This window comes from Arachis hypogaea, chromosome 20 (assembly GCF_003086295.3).
Source record: "Arachis hypogaea cultivar Tifrunner chromosome 20, arahy.Tifrunner.gnm2.J5K5, whole genome shotgun sequence".
NCBI lineage: Eukaryota > Viridiplantae > Streptophyta > Magnoliopsida > Fabales > Fabaceae > Arachis > Arachis hypogaea.
This window is the reverse complement of record NC_092055.1, coordinates 126,760,338-126,782,030: the sequence shown is the minus strand read 5'-3', so window position 1 is coordinate 126,782,030 and position 21,693 is coordinate 126,760,338. Positions and strand designations below refer to the sequence as shown.

At 32.3% G+C, this 21,693-nt stretch overlaps 1 long non-coding RNA gene across 1 annotated transcript; it reads left to right on the top strand.

Annotated features, from left to right (window-relative positions):
- The first annotated feature begins 18,757 nt into the window (after window positions 1–18,757).
- LOC112785034 (uncharacterized) lies at window positions 18,758–19,932 on the top strand. The gene is made up of 2 exons (XR_003194137.3): window positions 18,758–19,494; window positions 19,631–19,932. It is a non-coding gene; the product is annotated as an uncharacterized lncRNA (long non-coding RNA).
- Window positions 19,933–21,693: the final 1,761 nt, after the last annotated feature.

Below are 21,693 nucleotides of genomic sequence, written 5' to 3'. Positions count from 1 at the left end.
AAAGAACGATAAATTGTTCTGAATTACAGCAACAAGATCGACGACTTTCGAAGATTAGAAAGAGGAAAAAGAAGGTATATCCTGAGAGCGAAGGAGAGGAAAGAAGATGAAAACGAATTTTTTATGTGAATATAAAAAAGAGAAGACGAAATTAGATGAAAAGGATTATGGTTCTATGTTCTTCTCTCTTTCTCCAACAGCATATACAACAGCTCAATTCTAATTTTTTTTTTCTCTTTTTTCTTTTAAATAATTTATTTAAAGTTTGCCACATAAAATACCAAAAAAAAGTTTATCACATATGGTGGTTTGATTTAATCAGAAGTAAATGTATGTACAATGTATTAAGATATGTATATATAAAGTATTTCATACATATATTAAATTCATTATTTTTTATTTTTAAAAATTAAAAATTCATTTGCTGATTGGAATTAATGAATACACTTGGCACCAATTAATTGGAACATGTAAAAAGGGTATATAATACCCTCAAATTAGTTGGGTATGGAAGAAATCACCTATGATTAATATCAAGGATAGAAAATAATTTTGATTCTCAATTCTAGCCAAGATGTCTTTTTAGCATTTGTTAGCTTTACTTTCTTATCATTTAATTTTTTGCCTTATTTGCCTTCAAACCCCTTATGCTCATAACCGATAATACACATACCTCATTGTAATTTATTTTAAGAGACGACCAAAGATTTAATACTCTCAACAAGTGTAATAACCCGTGTCATGCACATTATAAGATTGAAATTATAATTTTAAATTGTTCCATTAAAATTAATTTGAATTGTAATAATATAATTAATAAATAAGTAATATAATGTGTATTGTTCGTTTTTCTTTTAAATATGGTATTAAGTGTATTAACTCGAATGTAGCTATTAAATATATAAGAATTATGTTTGAATTATGAATTCCCTAAATAAAATTATCCCATTTAAAATATTTAAATTATGATTTTAATTATAAATTACAATTATGGTTTAAATTTTTTTTTTGATATGATATTACACTTTTTTTTCTCCACTTCACTATTAATACACTGATATTGTATCTAATTGAACAAAAAAAATAAATTAAAAGTATCAAATTAAGAATAAATAAATGAATAATATAAGAAATTATAACTTTGTATGTGTATAAAATAAAGAGGATTTACTGATTTATTTTATGTTAAACGATAAAACTAACAGTAGTATATTAATAAAAGGATATACCTTTAAAAAAAGTTACAATACAATTTTAAATATTTTCATAAATAAACTGTTAAAATTTTTATTATCGATAAAATGATGCTATTATATAATTTCTTGACAAAACTTAAAATTAAAAGAAAAACAGTTTTGTGTGGGTTAATATAAATTAACTAGTACCAAATAATTAAAATCGTTCATTTGTTTATTTCAATATATCAGCACGGGCAAGCAAATTAAAATGATTATCCGAAATTTTACGATCATCGACCGTATGTACTATATATGACTCATTTTTAAAAGATATTTTGCACGTGTGTACAGTCGGAAGATATATTCCGCTTGATTCCTCAATCTCAAAATTTGAGAAGATAATAGAGCTTCCGTTCTACCAATTTATTCTCAAACATTTTTGTCAAATAATTCTTGATTGAACAATTAACTTTATCTTACTAGAAAACAAATTAAATATAAAAGCTATTAGCATCTACAAAACTATTAAAAAAATTTGTCTTTGACTTGTGGAATGGTGTACTTATAAAATTAACTTAAAATACGAACTATAAATATTTTTAAGAATTTAATTTTGATGCACTGACAGTGTAAAGTAGTTTTACACGTGCATCCAATTACGTAAGAACACATCAGTAAAAATAACTACCTTTCACATTGACCGCGTAAATGATCATCCAAAAAAACAGATGTGATTGCGCGACTGTGTAAAATATTTTACTCTGTCAGTATATCAAAATTAAACTCTATTTATAAACTGAACTTAGCATTACTTGAAAAAATTTAGTAAAAGAATCAATTAATCTTATTATCTATTAGAACTATTTCTATGTAAGCCATCTTGTTTTTGTCAAACTTGGATGAGACTTTTCATAGCTTTATAATTCTGGTCTTATTTTTTATATTTTCTCATCGTATAATCTACTATAAGTGATACTATTGATAGGATCGTAGACAGTAGCCATTAGGTATGAAAAAGAAAAAAAAATAGAATAAAGACTATATCAAAATTATAATTTTTTTAAATGATAAATATGAGAAAAAATTTACTATTACTTATTATATATATTAATAATATATCAATATTTTTAAAAATATACCAATAATACTAATAGTTTAAAGATCATTGTATTCAGTTATAATAAATTCAGTTATTACTCTAAATACCGCAATATTAGATCAACAAAACCCTAAATTTAATATATATATATATATATATATATATATATATATATATATTGCTATATAGGGAGCAGATATAAAAAGATATATTATCGTAGTAAAATATCACATTATATATGAGTAATTATATTTGTCAAGTAAATTTATTTATACACTATATCTATTATATTATTTTATGTAAAATTAAAATTAACTCTTCTAACTTAATATCATATACATATTTGCTTTCAATATTGTCCAAAATTAAATTGAAATTATATCTAAAGTCTTAATACTGTAAATGGGGTATAATTAATATCTAATATTTTAATAATTAAATACTTAAAATTTTAATAATTAAATACCTAAAATAAGTTAATTAAATAACAATAATTAAGACCTAAAATATTGAAAAGGAATTTTTAATAAATGTAAGAAATAAAAATAAAAAGAATTAATAAATAATAATAGTGTTAAAACAAAATAATTGATAAAGAATAATAATTATAGGTAAAAATAATATTTTTATTTTAGAGAAAAAAAAACATATGAGAAATTGTTTAATAATTCGTGCCATGCATGTGATAATAAATTTTATCAATAACTTGTACCATATATGTGATAAGGTTGAAATTATAATTTTAAATTATTTTATTAAAATTAATTTAAATTGTAATAATTTGATTAATTAAAAAGTAACATGTTATGTGTTCAATTTTTCTTAATCTGGTGTTAAGTGTATCAATTCTAATATAATTATTAATCATTTTTGTTAATCTACTTATTTTTTTCTAAATTTATGATTAAAATAACAATTATAAATATTAATATTTAACAAATCATTATATTATAATTATTTACGTTTTATTCCCAAAATAAAAACCGTACTATTTTTTTTATTTAAGGGTTTTTTATTTAAGCTACCAGTATATATTGAACATTTAGTCAATGATTTTTTTATTGGTAGAATATATTAAACAAAATAATTAAATATATAATACCGATAAAAAGAAAAAAAAGGTGATACATATATTTAAAAAAACTTAAAAATCACAAAAACGAAAGAAATTTCATATTAAAAAATTTAAAAAATAACATATCCAAAAAGAATAGTCATAATATATAAATGAAAGAGCCTAGCAGCGGAAATGACACAAATGTCCAACACAAGAACAATATGAAACCACTCACAACACAATATGGCAACAACTATAACAAGCAAATATAGCAAGTAAAGCAATAACAAGAACACACCGAGATTTTAACGTGTGAAACCCCTCAATGTGAGATGTAAAAATCACGGGTCGTCCAAACCAATGAAATAGCTCCACTATAATCAAATGAGGTACAAGAGAGTCTCAAATAAAGTACAAAAATGTGCATATAACCAGCCAAAACATCGAAGCACCAAAGCTCATAAATGTGAAGCAAGAAGATGAAAAATATTCAAAAAACAAAGCTGTTGTCGAAGCCAATTTCTCCCTCTGTATACCTTCAATCAAAATCTCCACCGTTTAGAATGAAGAACAAGATAAGAAGAATCCTCAGTCCAAATTTCACGTCGATCCAACAGTGAAAGAATGAGAAATTGCTATTCCAAGATTGCTGCTCTGTGTAAAAACAGGAAACCTATTTTCTCTCTTACGAAACCAATTTCTCCCATTGAAAACATCCAATCAAAATTTTCACCAATCAGAATGAAGAACAAAATGAGTGGAATATGCAGTTCAAATTTCAAGCCGATCTAACGGTGAATAAATGAGAAATTGCCATTTGAAATTTACTGCTTTGCATAAAAACAGAAATTCTGTTTTCCCTCTTCTCTCTCACTTGGTGGCTACACTCTCTACCTCTCTTAATGACTCCAAAATCTGATTAGGGTTGTGGCACAATAGGTGCAAAGAGACACCCTCAAAATATTGGACTTGGGCCTCACAAAGGAGAGAAAAACCCAACAAATCTCCCCCTTCTCGACTAGGTGGAGGCCCTTGCTATTCCGGCGATCAAACATGTTTCAAGCTTTTCTCTTGACAATATTTTTGTCATCATATCAGCACCACTGTTATCAGTATGAACTTTCTCAAGTTCCAACAACTTGGAATCTAACACATCCCGTATCCAGTGATACCTAACATCAATATGTTTAGATCTTCATTGAAAAGTAGAATTCTTGGCAAGATGAATAGCACTTTGATTATCACACAACAACACATAACGGTCTTGCTTGAAACCAAGTGTTGCAAGAAACTTTTTCATCCACAACAACTCTTTACATACTTCAGTTGCTGCAATAAACTCTGCCGCTGTGGTAGAAAGTGCAACACACTTCTGTAGCCTTGACTGCCATGAAATAGCTCCCCCTGCAAACTTGACCAAATAACCTGAAGTAGACTTTCGAGAATCAATATCTTTTGCCATGTCTGCATCAGTAAAGCCAACTAGCAAAGGTTTCTCACCACCAAAACTCAAACCCAAGTTAGTTATACCTTTGAGATATCTCATAATCCATTTAACAGCATTCCAATGTTCTTTACCTGGATTAGAGAGAAAATGACTCACAGTACCAACCGCATGAGCAATGTCTTGTCTAGTACACACCATAGCATACATCAAGTTTCCAACAGCTGAGGCATAAGGAATTTCATCCATTGCTTATTTCTCCTTATCAGTGGTTGGACACTACTTGGTGCTCAACTTAAAATGAGGAGCAAAAGAACTAGCAACACATTTGGCATCATTCATGCTAAACCTTTGAAGCACCTTCTTTATGTACTTCTCCTGTGACAAATAAAGCTTCTTGGAATCTCTATAACGAGTAATAGTCATGCCCAAAATCTGTTTGACAGGACCCAAGTCTTTAATAGCAAAGAACTTGCTCAACTGTTTCTTCAACTCATTAATCCTTAAAGCATTATTGTCCACAATCAAAATATCATCCACATAAAGCAAAAGAATGATAAAATCATCATCAGAAAATTTTTGCACAAATACACAATGATCTGAAGTTGTCTTACCGTAACCATGCTTTCCCATAACAGATTCAAACTTCTTGTACCACTGTCTTGGAGTTTGCTTCAATCCATAAAGACTCTTCTTAAGCTTGCAGACAAAATTTTCCTTTCCTTTAACAACAAAGCCCTCCGGTTGCTCTATGTAGATCTCCTTATCTAAATCACCATGAAGAAAATTTGTTTTCACATCCATTTGCTCAATCTCCAAATCAAGAGACGCTCCTAATCCAAGCACATCACGAATGGATGACATCCTCACAACAGGAGAAAAGATCTCCTCATAATCAACACCTTTTCTCTGGCTAAAACCTCTAACAACCAATATAGCCTTATACCGAGGCTTAGAATTGTGTTCTTCATTCTTGATTCTGAATACCCATTTGTTCTTCAAAACTCGCATACCCTTCAATAGCTTCACTAACTCATAGGTACTCAAGTAAGGACTTCATTTCTTCCTGCATAGTTTCAAGCCATTGAGCTTTGCTTTCATCTTCAACAACCTCTCCAAAGCATTCAGGTTCTCCCCCATCAGTCAACAAAACAAACTCATGTGGAGAATACCTTGACGAATGCTTCCTCTCTCTTGTAGACCTTCTGAGTGTATTTGCAGGAATTTTCAAAGCTGGTTCTTCATCTTGATCATCATCACCAACCTCATCAAGTATCGGATCAACTGTTCCATCTTCACCTGCACTTGTATCATGCTCATTATTTTGAGCTTCAACTCTACCATCTTCTACCATAGGCATAGAGGGAGTAATATCCAAGTCAGAAAAATCATTGCTAGGCCGAACTATTGGCTTCTCCGCATTATCAACATCCTTCAATGTTTGCTCTTCAACAAAGACAACATCTCTACTCCAAATCATCTTCTTGCTAACAGGATCATAAAACCTGTAACCAAACTCATCCATGCCATAGCCGATAAAAATACACTGCTTAGTTTTTACATCAAGCTTAGATCTCTCATCTTTGAGAATATGAACAAAAGCTTTACATCCAAAGACTCTTAAATAATCATAAGAAACATCTTTACCTAACCATACCTTCTCTGGCACTTCAAATTGCAAAGGAACACATGGTGTCCAGTTCAAGATATGAACAACAGTGCTCAAAGCTTTACCCCAAAAGGATTTTGCCAATTCAGACTGTGACAATAAGTACCTAACTCTTTCAACCAATGTTCTATTCATCCTTTCAGCCAAACCATTCAACAGAGGAGTCTTCGGAGGAGTCTTCTGATGTCTTATAACATGCTCTTTACAATAAGCATCAAATGGACCTAAGTACTCACTACCATTGTAAGTACGAATGCATTTCAACTTCTTCCCAGTTTCTCTTTCAACAGAAGCTTGAAATTGCTTGAACACATTCAAAACTTGATCTTTGGTCTTCAAAGTGTAAACCAATAATTTTCTAGAATGATCATCAATAAAGGTTACAAAATAGATAGACCCTCCAAGTGTTCTTGTCTTCATCGGCCCACATATATCAGAATGCACCAAGTCAAGTATCTCCGGCTTCCTTAAAGGTGGATGACTCTTGAAAGAAATCCTGTTTTGTTTTCCAGCAAAGCAATGGTTGCACTTTTGCAAAGTAACCTTACAGCCAGATAAAAGATTTCTCTTGGATAACATATTCATGCCTTTCTCACTCATATGACATAATCTCTTATGCCATAAATCAGTTTCATCAACAAACTCAGCATCATTAACAATATCTTTCACAATCTTTGCTTGAGTTAAATAAAGAGTAGAGTGTCGAGTACCTCTAGCAACAACCATGGAACCCTTGGTGAGCTTCCAACTATCACGAGAAAATGAGCTATCTAAGTCTTCATCACACAACTTACTTCACACGCTTCAAAGTCAACTTGGTACCGTTGGAGGTTTCTAAGCAAACCTGTCCAACACCAGCACATTTTTCAACACCTTGATGAGCCATTTTCACATCACCAAAATTACCAGGGGTATAAGATGTAAACAAATCCCTCCTAGATGTAACATGAATAGAAGCACCACTATCAATCACCCAACTAATTCTATTATCAACAAGGTTAACAGATTCAAACTCCTCAACAAGAAGAAAATTATCATGAGTTACATTGACCTTGTCTTCATTGCTACCACCATCTTTATTTGTGCTCTTGTATTTACTTGCCTTGGCTTTCTCCTTCTTTAGCTGCCAACAAAATTTCTTCACATGTCCCTTTTGACCACAATGATAACACTCAATATTTTTATACTTTTTTCGAGACTTGCTTCTGCTTTGATCTCTACTTTTAGGACCTCGACTTTTGTTTCTCCCCCTAGACTCAGAAACAAGAACATCTGAATGCGTAGTCGATGTACCTTGTGACTTTCTTCTCATTCCTTCATTCAAAACACTGCTCTTGGCGAGATCGATAGAGATTACATCATCAGGAGCAGAATTGGACAATGACATTCTGAGAATTTTCCACAAGTCTGGTAAGGAGCCAAGAAGTAACAATCCTTAAACCTTTTCATCAAACTTGATACCCATGGAAGATAACTGATTCATAATTCCTTGGAAATTATTCAAGTGATCTATCATTGATGTCCCATCTGTATACTTCAAAGCCAACAACTGCTTGATAAAAAAACATCTTGTTATTTCCAGTTTTTCAAGCATACAATTGTTCAAACTTAATCCAAAGGGTTCGAACATGTGTCTCTCCAATAATATGATTCAACACATTATCGTCAACCCACTGCATAATATATCCACAAACTTGTCTATGCAACAAAGTCCAATCATCATTAGATTTATCATTAGGCTTCTCTGTACCAAAAACTGGTTGATGAAAATTTTTGACATAAAGCAAATCTTCCATCTTTGACTTCCACAAATCATAATTAGGACCATTAAGAGTGATCATTCTACTAGTATTAGTATTGACTTCTATTGTTCACAGAATCACAAGCCCAGAAAAATACCAACAAGCTCTAATGCCGATATGAAAGAGCCTAGCAGTGGAAATGATACAAATATCCAACACAAGAATAATATAGAATCACTCACAACACAATATGGTAGCAACTATAACAAGTAAATATAGCAAGTAAAGTAATAACAAGAATACACCGAGATTTTAACGTGGAAAACTTCCTCAATGTGAGAGGTAAAGATCACGGATCATCCAGACCAATAAAATAGTTCCACTATAATCAGATGAGGTACAAGAGAGTCTCAAACAAAGTACAAAAACGTGCATATAACCAGGCAAAACATCAAAGCACTAAAGCTCATAAATGTGAAGCAAGAAGATGAAAAACACCCAAAAAATAGAGCTACCGTCGAAGACAATTTCTCCTTTTGTAGACCGTCAATAAAAATCTCTATCGTTTAGAATGAAGAACAAGATAAGAAAAATCTTCAGTCCAAATTTTACATCAATCCAACGGTGAAAGAATGAGAAACTACTGTTCCAAGATTGCTGCTCTATGAAAAACGAAAAACCTATTTTCTCTCTTGCGAAGCCAATTTCTCCCATTACAAATCTCCAATCAACATCTTCACCGACCAGAATGAAGAACAAGATGAGTGAAATAGTCAGTTCAAATTTCAAGCCAATCCAACAGTGAATGAATGAGAAACTGGCATTTGAAATTTAATGCTTTGCATAAAAATGAGAATTCTATTTTTTTTCTTCTCTCTCACTTGGTAGCTACACTCTCTACCTATCTGAACAACCCCAAAATCTGATTAGGATTGTGGTACAATGGGTGCAAAGAGACACCCTCAAAATATTGGGCTTGTGCCTCACAAAGGAGAGAAAAATCCAACAATAAATTGAGACAACAATTTAAATTTCTCTAAAACTAATTTAATCAAATACTAATATTAGAACTAAATTATAAATAATATTTAATCTATTCTAGTAGTCCTTAGAAACGTATATATTAGAGTCATTCTAGTAACGACAACCAACCAAAATAATACCATAAGATCGAACATTTAGAATTCGTACAAATTCAGACCATCTTCTTGTTAAAATTGTTAAACTAAATTGACCTTTATTTTTCTCAATGGCATTGCATTGATGCACCAGAAGGCCAGTAGTTTCTAAAAAAAATCACAATATGTTATAAAAAAAAATTTAATACAAAAAACTTAAGAGAAGAAAATTTAAATATAGTACCAATATTTGAAATTGCATCTTTAAATTTGACACAGATTTTCCAAAACTAAACCTAAATTGAGAAAATTCAATCTCATTATATGCTCCACTTTAAATAATTTTGGGCAAACTTAGAAAGCGTGAAAGGAATGTGACTTGAACTTGACTTACAAAACTCCTGGGAAACAATTGCTCATTCAAAGAAGAATAACAAATTATAAAAAAAGAATGCTTAGGCTATTAGATTTAGACTCACGAACCACAAAAGAAACACTATATATAACCTTTAGTAGTACAAAAATAATTATAGAAATTAATTATTGATATCAATATCAATTTACCACTAACAACGTTAGTATCATATATTTATGGCAATTACTATCATAGAATTATGTTTATTTTTTTATTTCTAATTATTGATATCTTAATTCTTTTAAAAATATGTTTTTTTTTTAAAATATAACATGTGCGACCTTTTCTATTATTATTATTATTATTTGATATCAATATCAATTTGTCACCATTAATGTATGCATCAATTTGCCACTAATTATGCTTGATTTAAAATAATAATTAAAAATATTAATGATTGATAATTAGTATTATACAATTAATATAATAATTAGTATCAACTTGTATCAATATGTGTATCAACTTGTATAATAATTGAGAATTAAAATTATATAAATTAATATAATAATTAAAATAATTAAAAATATTTAATGATTGACAATTAGTATAATACTGTATTAAATATTAATTTTTATATAATTATAAAAAAGATATTTTCTTAAAATAGATTGAGAAGAGAGTAAATATAAATATATTGAAAGTAATGCTTTTTATTTTAGAGAAAAAAATCATAAAAAATTGACATCTCACCTCCAATATTTTTAAAAATATACTAATATACCAATAATACTAATAGTTGAAAAGTAATTGTGGAGAGTTATTAATAATTAATACCTAAAATAAGTAAATTAAATAACAATAATTAGAAAGAAATCTTTAACAAATGTGAGAATAAAAATAAAAAATATTGATAAATAATAAATATAAATATATTAAAGAATAATATTTTCATTTTGAAGGGAAAAAGAACTCATGAGGAGATGACACCTCACTTTCATTAATTAAGAAAAAATATCATATCATATATTTGTAATATAAATGGGTCACCATTAACGTAGTAACTTGCCACTAATAAAATTATTGTATAATGAATAAGAATCAAAATAGTATCAATATAATTAAAATTAATATAATTAAAATGATTAAAAATATTTTTGATTGATAATTAATTTAATAATGTATTAAATATTAATTTTATATAATTATAATAAAGATATTTTTTAAATTAAGTATAATTATGTATTATTCATTAAATACTAATTGTAATATAATTATAATAAAGATATTTTTATAAAATAAATTTAGAAGAAAAAATAGTGCATTCATTTTGGAGGGAAAAAAACTTACGAGAAGATGACACCTCACATTCATTAGTTGAGGGAAAAAAATCCAATTTTAGTATATTATAAGTAGATTTTTATTGGTTTGTGAAAGGAGTAAAGTATAGATAGCTTACAATTAGCTACTAATAACCTATATAGCCAGTAATCAGTCATAGTTAGTGTAGTGTGTATATAAATACATTAAATTCATAACTGTAGTTAGTTAATCAACATAATATACACACACTCTTATTTTCAGAACTCTCTCTCTCTCTCTCTCTCTCTCTCTCTCTCTCTCTCTCTCTCTCTCTCTCTCTCTGGGATCTGATACCTTTCATAGTATCAGAGCCAGATCCTCAACAATGGCTGACTCAAGTGACAGAAGAATTCAAGCCTTCAACAACCCGATTGGAATCAAGCTCAATGGAGACAACTTCTTGCCGTGGAAGGACCAAGCCGAATCAACCATCGAAGGATATGATCTCATCGATCACGTTCTTGGAGAAAGAATTCCAGAAATGTTCATAACAGAGGAAGATCGAAGAAGTGGAACAATCTCACCCGATTACAAGCTGTGGAAGAGACAAGACGCACTTTTGAAGACCTGGCTCCTCGCATCGATGACGCCGTCGTTCACCGCAAGAATGATTGGGTGCACGTTTTCATACCAGATTTGGAAAAGGTTAGAGGCATTCTTTGCCTCACAAACTAGGGCAAAAGAGAATCAATTGAGAAATAAACTGAGCAACGTAAAGAAAGAAGGTGCAATGTCTGAGTACCTGTTAGAAATCAAGAAAATTGTTGACTCTCTGACATCTATAGGGATTCAGATGAGTGAAACTGAATGTGTAAATGTGATCTTGAGAGGCTTATCGGAAGAATATAGTCCGTTCATAGCAACGATTAATACTAGAGAAACTCCAGTAAATGTTGATGTTCTTGAATCGATGTTGTTAGCTCAAGAAGAGTGGATTGAGAAATTTCGAAATTCTGAGGCTGTGATTCAAGCAAATATAGCACAAAGAAAATTCAACAATGAAGGATACAATAGAGGAAATGGCAGAAATAGACACTTTATTGAAGGCTATAACAAAGGAGCTGGAAGAAATCACATGAATAACAACTATGGAGGTAGAAGCAACTATAATTTTAGAGGAAGAGGCAGAGGAGCGACAAGAGGCAGAGGCAGATCCTTTCAGGAGAGGCCTACATGCCAACTAAGCTAGAAATATGGTCATTCAGCCATGGACTGCTGGCACAGGTTCAATAAAGAATTTTTCGATGGACAGTTTAAAGCACAAGCCAATCTCACCACCACAGACACACAAGCTTCTTCATCCACTATCTTTGATCTGAATTGGTACCCGGACTCAGAAGCGACTCACCATATGACGCCAGATGCTTCGCAATTCACATAATATTATCCATATAGAGGCAATGAGCAGGTGCAAGTGGGGAATGGTAACTCTTTACACATCTCTAATGTTGGTAGCTCTTTACTTAAACCATTTTCAGCTTCAAGAACTTTTAGATTGCAAAAGTTAATGCATGTACCTGATTTAACAAAGAATCTTCTTAGTATCCATAAATTTGTTTGTGATAATAAAGTCTGGATTGAATTTCATGCTGATGCTTGCTACGTCAAATGTCAGGATTCCAAGGAGACGCTTCTCTGAGGAACAGTTGATCATGGCCTTTATTCCTTTGGACCGAACAATAAAAGCCTGGTTTCACCAGTTGCAAATGTCACCACTATTCAAGAAAATGCAAATTTTCACCTTTGGCACTTGAGATTAGGTCACCCTTTCACTAATGTTTTAGTAAGAGTCTTGAAATTGTGTAACATTCCCTTCAAAGTCCCTGATTTGATTTGTAGTTCATGCTGTCTTGGAAAATCCCAACAGCTTCCTTTTAATATTTCAAGTACAATATTTACTAGTCCATTAGAGCTTGTTTACACTGATATTTGGGGACCTTCCCCCATTCCTTCAATAAATGGCTCTCGGTATTATGTACATTTTCTTGATGCTTATTCTAAATTCACTTGGATATATTTGTTGCATCATAAATCTCAAGTACATGATGTCTTTATGTAGTTTAAGAAAATGGTAGAGCTTCAACTAGGTGTAAAGATTAAACAAATTCAATCTGATAATGCTAAAGAATTTATTGCTCTAACGAAATTTCTTAGTGATGAAGGAATACAACAGGTTCTCTTGTCCTTATGTCCACCAACAGAACGGTAGTGCAGAGCAAAAACATCGGCACATTACTACAATGGGACTCACCCTTCTTGCTAAAGCCGGCTTGCCAATGAAATTCTGGGGAGAAGCCTTTGTAACTGCAACTCACCTCATCAATTTCTCGCCCACAGCTGTTCTGAAGTTTAGCTCCCCAAACCAAAAACTTTTTGGTAGAACTCAGTCCCTGGACATGTTAAAGGTCTTCGGGTGCTTGTGTTTTCCCAACACTAGGCCCTATAACAAAACTAAGCTGCAGTTTCGGTCAGAGGCATGTGTATATTTAGGTTTGGCACCACAATACAAAGGGCTCAAGTACCTCACGAAATCTGGCAAAATACTCATTACCCGGAATGTGATATTTGAAGAGAAAATGTTTCCATTCAAAGATCCCAGCTATGCCTTCTTTACCACCACAGCCGAACCTGTCCCCATACCTCAACCTATACCAGCAATTCCAATTATTCCAACACCAACTCCCACAAATATCCCTCCACCACAGTCCCCACCTCCATTACCCCCTCAACCTGAACCAAATTCAACTCACCCCAACCTTCCCTCATCTCCGCCTAGACCTTGTCCTACCTTAAACACTCATCCTATGGTCACGAGAGCTAAAACTGGTAAGCTCAGACCCAAATTATTTTCAGCTGAACTCAAGCAGCTAGTACCAAAAACAGCAAAAAAAAGCCCTTTCCATACCTCATTGGAAGCAAGCCATAGATGAAGAATATGCTGCCTTAATGAGAAATCATACTTGGGACGTTGTTGAGTTGCCTGTAAACCGAAAACCTATTGGCAGCAAGTGGGTGTTTCGTGTAAAGTATCACCCGGATGGCTCTATAGGCAAATACAAGGCACGACTCGTAGCTCAAGGTTTTCATCAACAACCAGGGATTGATTTTAAAGAAACCTTTAGCCCTGTTATTCGCCCTACCACCATAAGTATTCTGCTCATTATTGCACTTACTCATGGCTGGCCTATCAAACAGTTAGACGTTAATAATGCTTTTCTTAATGGAGAGCTTTGTGAAGAAGTTTATATGCAGCAGCCCTATGACTATGAAGTTGATGATTCTAATTTAGTGTGCAAGCTAACTCGCTCCCTCTACGGTTTAAAGCAAGCGCCGCGGGTCTGGTTTGAAAGGTTGACAGGTGAACTACAAAGGCTTGGCTTTACAACAACAAAATCCGATGTCTCTCTTCTTTACAAGGCTACATCTTCAGGCACTATCTTCATTCTACTTTATGTGGATGATATTATTGTAACAGGAACATCAGCCACTGCTATTTCTACTCTTATTCAGCAGCTTAATGCTAGTTTTTCTCTTAAAGACATGGGTGATTTGTATTTCTTTCTGGGGATTGAAGTTGGACCGGTTAGCAATGGCCTTTTACTCACCCAATCCAAATACATTTTGGATGTTCTAAGGAAAGCTGGTTTAGAAAATTGCAAGCCACTTCCTACACCTATGACATCTAATTTGAAGTTAACATCCACTGATGGTAATCTATTTGAGAACCCAAGTCTCTACCGTTTTATTGGGGGAAGCCTTCAGTATCTTACTATGACCAGGCCTGAATTAGCATATCCAGTTAATAAGGTTTGTCAGTTCATGCAGCAGCCTCGAAAGCCACATTGGAAAGCTGTAAAGCGTATTCTTCGGTACCTTCAAGAGTCAGTTACTTTGGGCTTGCATCTTCAACTAGCACCTTCCTTCAAACTTCCTGGCTACACTGACTCAGATTGGGCCTCAGATATTGAAGATCGAAAGTCCACCTCTGATTTTTGTGTCTATTTTGGATCGAACCTAATTTCTTGGTCCTCCCGGAAGCAAGCCTCAGTCTCTCGCAGCAGCACAGAGGCTGAGTACAGAGGGGTGTGCAACTTAGCCACTGAACTACTTGCTATCAAGAAGCTTTTGTTTGAAATTCATATTACACTGCCTGTTCCTATGATATACTGTGATAATCAAGGAGCAGTGCTTATGGCAGCTAATCCGGTGCAACACTCACAGTCCAAACACTTTGAGCTTGATCTTCATTTTCTCAGAGATCATGTTGCAAAAGGAAGACTGCGAGTCACTCACATTCCTGGTGATGCTCAAGTGGCAGACATAATGACCAAAGTTGTCTCCTCTACCAAATTTTTGGAATTTCGCAACCAACTTAGGCTGCAAAATTTTATCACCCTAAGCTTGAGGGGGGATGAAAGGAGTAAAGTATAGATAGCTTACAATTAGCTACTAATAACCTGTATAGCCAGTAATCAGTCATAGTTAGTGTAGTGTGTATAAAAATACATTAAACCCATAATTGTAGTTAGTTAATCAACATAATATACACACACTCTTATTTCCAGAACTTTCTCTTCATCTCTCTCTCTCTCTCTCTGCTAGAATATGATACCTTTCAGTTTGCATTTGTGACAAACAAAATTAAACTCTGACACAGGTCATTTGCCGGTTTAAAACTATACTTGCAACGAGATTCGATTTTTATAACTTGTAAATTTCTGAACCGATGATTGGCCCTCGTCAAGTAGTATTGATTGTGTGTACCCATTGGAGGATAACCCGAGAGAGGTGTGGGATTGTATAACCGATTATTCCTTATAATGTTCATACCTCTAGTATATATAGCACAAGGATTCTCTAAAAGTGGTGAATAATTTGGAAGTAATCCATATTGAGGCCATGTAACGAGAATAGCCGTCGGAATGTCCTCTGTCAACCTTTGACCCGAAAGACTGGTCGAAGCCTCTCTTTCAGGACCTCTAGTGGAATTTTCACTGTCACTGTTTGACGTAATCATCAATGTTGAAGCTCTATCTGTCGTAATTAATCTACCACTGCGTAATCGTATACATCTCTTGACACAAATTTAACCCAGAGGTTTCACCAGGCGAGCCAATTTGTTTCACTCATTTTTTGATCAACTTTGACAGGTTATGTCAAAACGAGTTTGTATCAAGATCTCAAGTATCGGTGAGCAGATACGACTCCTATGAAAAAAAATGAGCTCGATTTGGAAATTACTTAATTAGTGCCGAAGCAATTTATATTGAGAATGCTAGTGGCAAACTTATGATAAATGATAAAAGAATAAAGCATTAAATAGAAAAAATGATGAAAGCATAAAATGTTAATTAAAGCCAAGGAACAACAAAATATAAAGAAAATAAATAACAATAAATTGAATAAGCAAAAGAAAGCAGATAAAAAAATTGACTTTCAACACTCACATGCACTTGCACTGCATGTTCTTCCGTTGCGTCACAGAGAGTGAAAATTTCATGAGTTTATGTGATGATCTAGTGTTCTTGAAAAATGAAGTCCCAAACTTCTCCTGAATTTCCACTATTTATAGACCATGAAATTGACTGATCTTGGAGCATGTTGTCCACGATTCCATTTCCTCATTTTTCTCAGCCACGACCTTACCTTGACCATGAAAAATCTTTATTTCCAGGTCTTGACACTTACTTCTTCCTTGGTCTTCAAGTCCTTACTTGTTCCTCAAATCTCGTTCCCATGTTCTTTTCTTCGGCCTCAAAGGTCGAGTAGCGAGTCTTGATACCCAAGAAAAATTAATAACTACCCTTCGATTTCGACACTCTTTATCCCATCTTTCGTCAACTTTGACTTGCCCTCTCTGCTGTCACGGTCGAAATATCACTTATATGGTCGAAACTACAAATGGTCGAAAAAAATTATTTTTTGTACCAATAGTTTACAACTAAGATTCATGTAAATACATCTCATTACTGTTTGTTATGTAAATTGTAAATACTTTTAAGAATATATATATGTTTTGAAGTGATTACCTAGACTAATGAGGTTGAATAAGGTTGTAATAAAGGTAATCCAAGAGTTTTGTGGGCGCGTTTGGACAGTGGTTAGGGATAGACTTCAAACCAAAATCAACAAGTGCATGAGTATGATGAGTGTCACTTAGAACAAAATGTTACTAGAAATGAGAATTTATAGGCAAATTAAGAGTTGATAACTATTACAAAATAGGATTCTCCATGGCAGGTGGTTGTGTGATAATTAATGTCCTCAATGGCAGAATCTTTTTTGTAGTAGAAAGTCTTTGAATGGAATGTTACCAATGTGCTTCCCCAAGTCAGCATGAGTAACAGGTTGAAAGGTCGATAGAGAGACTCAGTTACAATGAGGTATTTAGTCTGGCCTTTTGTGCTTATTTTGGATCTTAATCGACTGTGATTTTTTCCGACAAGATAACGCGAGCATCTTTCATGTTGGCTTGTGGAAACTTGAGGTACTAGCTCATGATTCACTTCGGTACAATATATATGAGTAAATAATGAATTGAATTTTTTTTTTTTAAATTTGGCCTTTTATTATTGAAAGGGTAAACCACAAAAAATACACCTGAATTATCTTAACATTGACAAAAATGTTCCTAAATTTTGTTATTGACAAAAATCCTCTCAAATAATTTAAAAACATGCCAAAAATGTCCAATTGTGATCAAAGACCTACTCCATTAATGGAAAAAATGTGACGTGACTAACGGAGCATTCAATGTAAGAAGTGACATTCTAACATTTTCTGTTTGTCACATCGCTCTTTTCCGTTAACGTAGAATATTTCAGTATATAGATGTGCATTTTTGTCACGTTTTTAAATAATTTGAGGATACTTTTGTCAATAACAAATTTCGGAGGCATTTTTGTCATTGACAAAATAATTTGAGTACGTTTTTGGTGGTTTACCCTTATTGAAAATTAATATTTTTACTCTCATTTTTTTATGATAATTTTTTTTAAATAGGATAAAATATTAAAATTGTCCTGAATTTTGAAAATGTGATAAAATATTCTCAAATATTATAAAATGCAATAAAAATATTTAATATTAAATATATATTCTCAAAAAATACTTTAGAGATTGTATTTTAGTATAATTTCTTGTAAGTATAATTAGATATATATACATATATATAGTCAATAATCAAAAAAACTTTTAAAAAATAAAAAAAATCTAAAGACAAAGTTTTCATCCGAATTTTGTATTTGTTTTTTAAATAATTATTCAAACATCCTTATAAAATTAAGGATCAAATACATCAATTGTCTGTCAATTATAAAAGTTTGTTTACTACTTATTAAAAATATTTTTTTATATTATTGTTGTCGCGTTTTATAATATTTTGAGAAACTTTTTATAGATAATAAAAGTGAAAAATATTTTTGTGGGTATATCTAAAAGACACATGTGATTTGATACTTTATCCTTTTGAATTTTTTATAAGCTCATACAAGTATATAATGAAAAAAAATTATATGTGATCATGCGTGGAATGATATTATTAAAAATAAAAATTCTATTTGTATACTAAAATTATTGAGTTTATCTAAAATCAGTCTTTTGAATTTATCTAATGCACCATAAAATTTAAAACATTAGATTAGATTGATAAATAATTTAATAGTTTATATTTAATTTATTAATAATTTATCAAAAATTACTCTAAAAAATACTAAATCTTTTGATATTTTAAAATTGCCCTTCCATATAAATTTGAGAACTAAGAACCTCCGTTCAGGTTTCAGCCCCTCCGCTACTTCCTCGACCCTCTTCCTCGCCAGGAACCTTCTTCCTCTTTCTTTGTGGATACCTCCATCTCTTCCTGCTCACTGTTGATGAGGGCATCACCGGCTACCATGATGACTCCCTTAGAACTGTTCACAGAAACAAAATTCAGTATAGATTGCCTCTCAAGGTTGTCTCTTACAAGGATCTCTATGGTTGTATAAGCCGCTTCAGTTCCTCCGAGATCCTCCTCGGCGCCATGATTCTCCCTGCTTTTCTACTATCTTGACGCAATTATCAAAAGGATTCTCAATTTGTTCTGCTGCACCGCACTCCACTTCGCTTTTTGGATTGGAATTTAGGGTTTGGCTTGTGCACCCATCTTCTACGGTGCTCCTTTTTAACTCAATTGAAGTTGTAAACCTTTTCCTTTTAATTTTCTCTTTTCTCAACATTCAAAGTTTCTTCGTTTGCTTTTCTCTGCTAATGGCTTGTCGGCAATGATTATTGTTTCCAATGGAGGAAAGTGGATTATTTTTGGAATTGAAGTTAGTTTCAGCCATGGCTCTTGATAAGCTCCTAGTTAAAGGAAACTACATTGGAAGCGTCAACTTCCTCTTTTCTGGAGAAGGAAAGGGAACTGCAGTCCAAAATTGAGGAACTGGAGGACAAGGTTGAGGAATTCAGTCAGAGCATTGCACTGCAAAAGGTATACCGATTACAAACACAGATTTGACAATATTAAAGAAAAATTTCAGCCTTAGTTATGAACTATATAGTCTTATTCATGATCCGTCTTAGTAGATGAAAGTTTTTTCACATTGTTGTTTGGTATCTGGATACAGGACATTAAACAATCTTAAATATTGAACATTCATTGGGATTCTAGCTTCCTCACTGTTCTCCTACAAGACCATGTTGGTGGACTTCAATTTTTCTATGAAAACAAGTGGAGTGATACAAATTGTTTTATCAGTTCACAAATTGTTTTATCAAGTTATGAATAGAAGAGTTTAAGAGGATCAATCTTCACCAAATATTATTCCTGTTCACTTATTTAGTTGCATAATATTTACGAAACATTGTGACAATTCATCAAATGACATGATTCCAGTATGAAATTGATACTAGTGACCATTAACAACAATCTGGGCATGCGTCTGTTTTATGCAATTGGTGGGTTTGCAAAGGTTCAAGAGGTCTGTGTAATACAAAGATTCTTTTATGTGAGATTTTGGGGGCAAAAATTGTTGGCACTCTACGAGACACGCCATGCATTTCTTTGCTATGTCTTCAAAAGAGAATAATGTATATATGCTACAGCATTTGGTAAAAGTAAGAGTTTCCAAAAGTGACCGTTAAGGAAACTTTCAAACAAGATGAAGCCATGAAAATAGGAAATATTTAAATAAAGATTGAGATTGGTCATAATTATTTTCAATTGATATTTAAAAAAATATTAATTAACTCTGTTGATAACTAGATTTTTTCAATTTTTTTTTCTATTTAAAAGTTAAGACACCCTTTGATCTGATGTGCAACAAGTGCTATTGAGTAACCAAAAGTGATGAACCTTGTGAAAATTTCTGTTCACGTGATGAGCACTGCAGAATATATAATGTTCATGGACATAGCATTCTCTTAAAATCACATAGAAATGCTCTTATATTTCAAGGAGCAACATTATATCTTTTTTAATTTTGGAGAGAGAAAAAATTACATTTAAATTAGTATATTATGACAGTTTGTGCCAGCAAATTATCCTACAAAAGTTAACTTGCTGGATTATTGAGATGGTTGGCCTGAAACTGTCTTAGAAGTAGCAGTAACTGATGATAAAGATTGAGATCATCTAATCAACATTTCTCAGATCGGATTTGAAGCTCACCAATGAATTGGTAGATAGAATAAACTTTGAAGGTAAGATAGAACAAACTTTGTAGGTAAGATCCCTCAGATGTTCGGTATTAATTTTCAAGAAATCACTACCATCAATGATGGTTGCTATGGCTGTCTCTAATGTGTATTCCTGCAACCTGTAGGAAGCTTAAAATATATTAACGAATGATAATTTTCTACCATCATTGCCGGTGGCGAGATTTTAAAATATATACAAAATGCTAATCATACATCAATTTTTATTAATTCAAAAATAATGCTACATTACTGACATCCTCAACTTTGATGCTTCACAAATAACTAAGGCAATATAGTCTTAGGAACACGAGAGCCAAGATCAATGAAAGTATGAAACTATGGCAAAACTCAAATGGCATGGAATTTCAACATTATCTGAAATTTAAGTTAGACCTCTAACCAAACTAAGCTTCAAATTGTACCTGCAAAATTTGAGAAAGCAATATCTATTATGACATTTAATAAAGCACAAATTCATGTTAAGATCAAGTTACTATAGCAGAAATACTCCTGAGAAACTATAAATTGCAGCACATATTAAGAGAAAATAACTTAATTTCAATTTTCAAGATAAACAAGAAAAATAATCTATTGAATACAGAAAAATATCACAGCTTCTTTCTATCATTTTTTTAATTGCTTTAAGTTCTTAATTGAAAAATTCTATGCAATTGACAAATTCAGGAACTCATTGATCAAACCCTAAATCAACTTCAAAACACAAATCACACTATTAACTCTACATTGACAAGTAAAAATACGATTTTTCTTTACATAACATCGAAAAATCAAGTTAGAAATGAAGCACAATGTTGAGAGGGGAAACCTGAATTATAACTCCAGTTGAACAGAGCAGAGCTTCAGGCGGCGGCGACGATGAAGAAAGACGCAGTCATGGCGGCAGAGGATGGAGAAAAATGTGGACTTAGGGTTGAATGGAGTGCGTACGAAGAGAAGCAAAAACGAAAGAAATTTGTGGTAAATGTAAAAA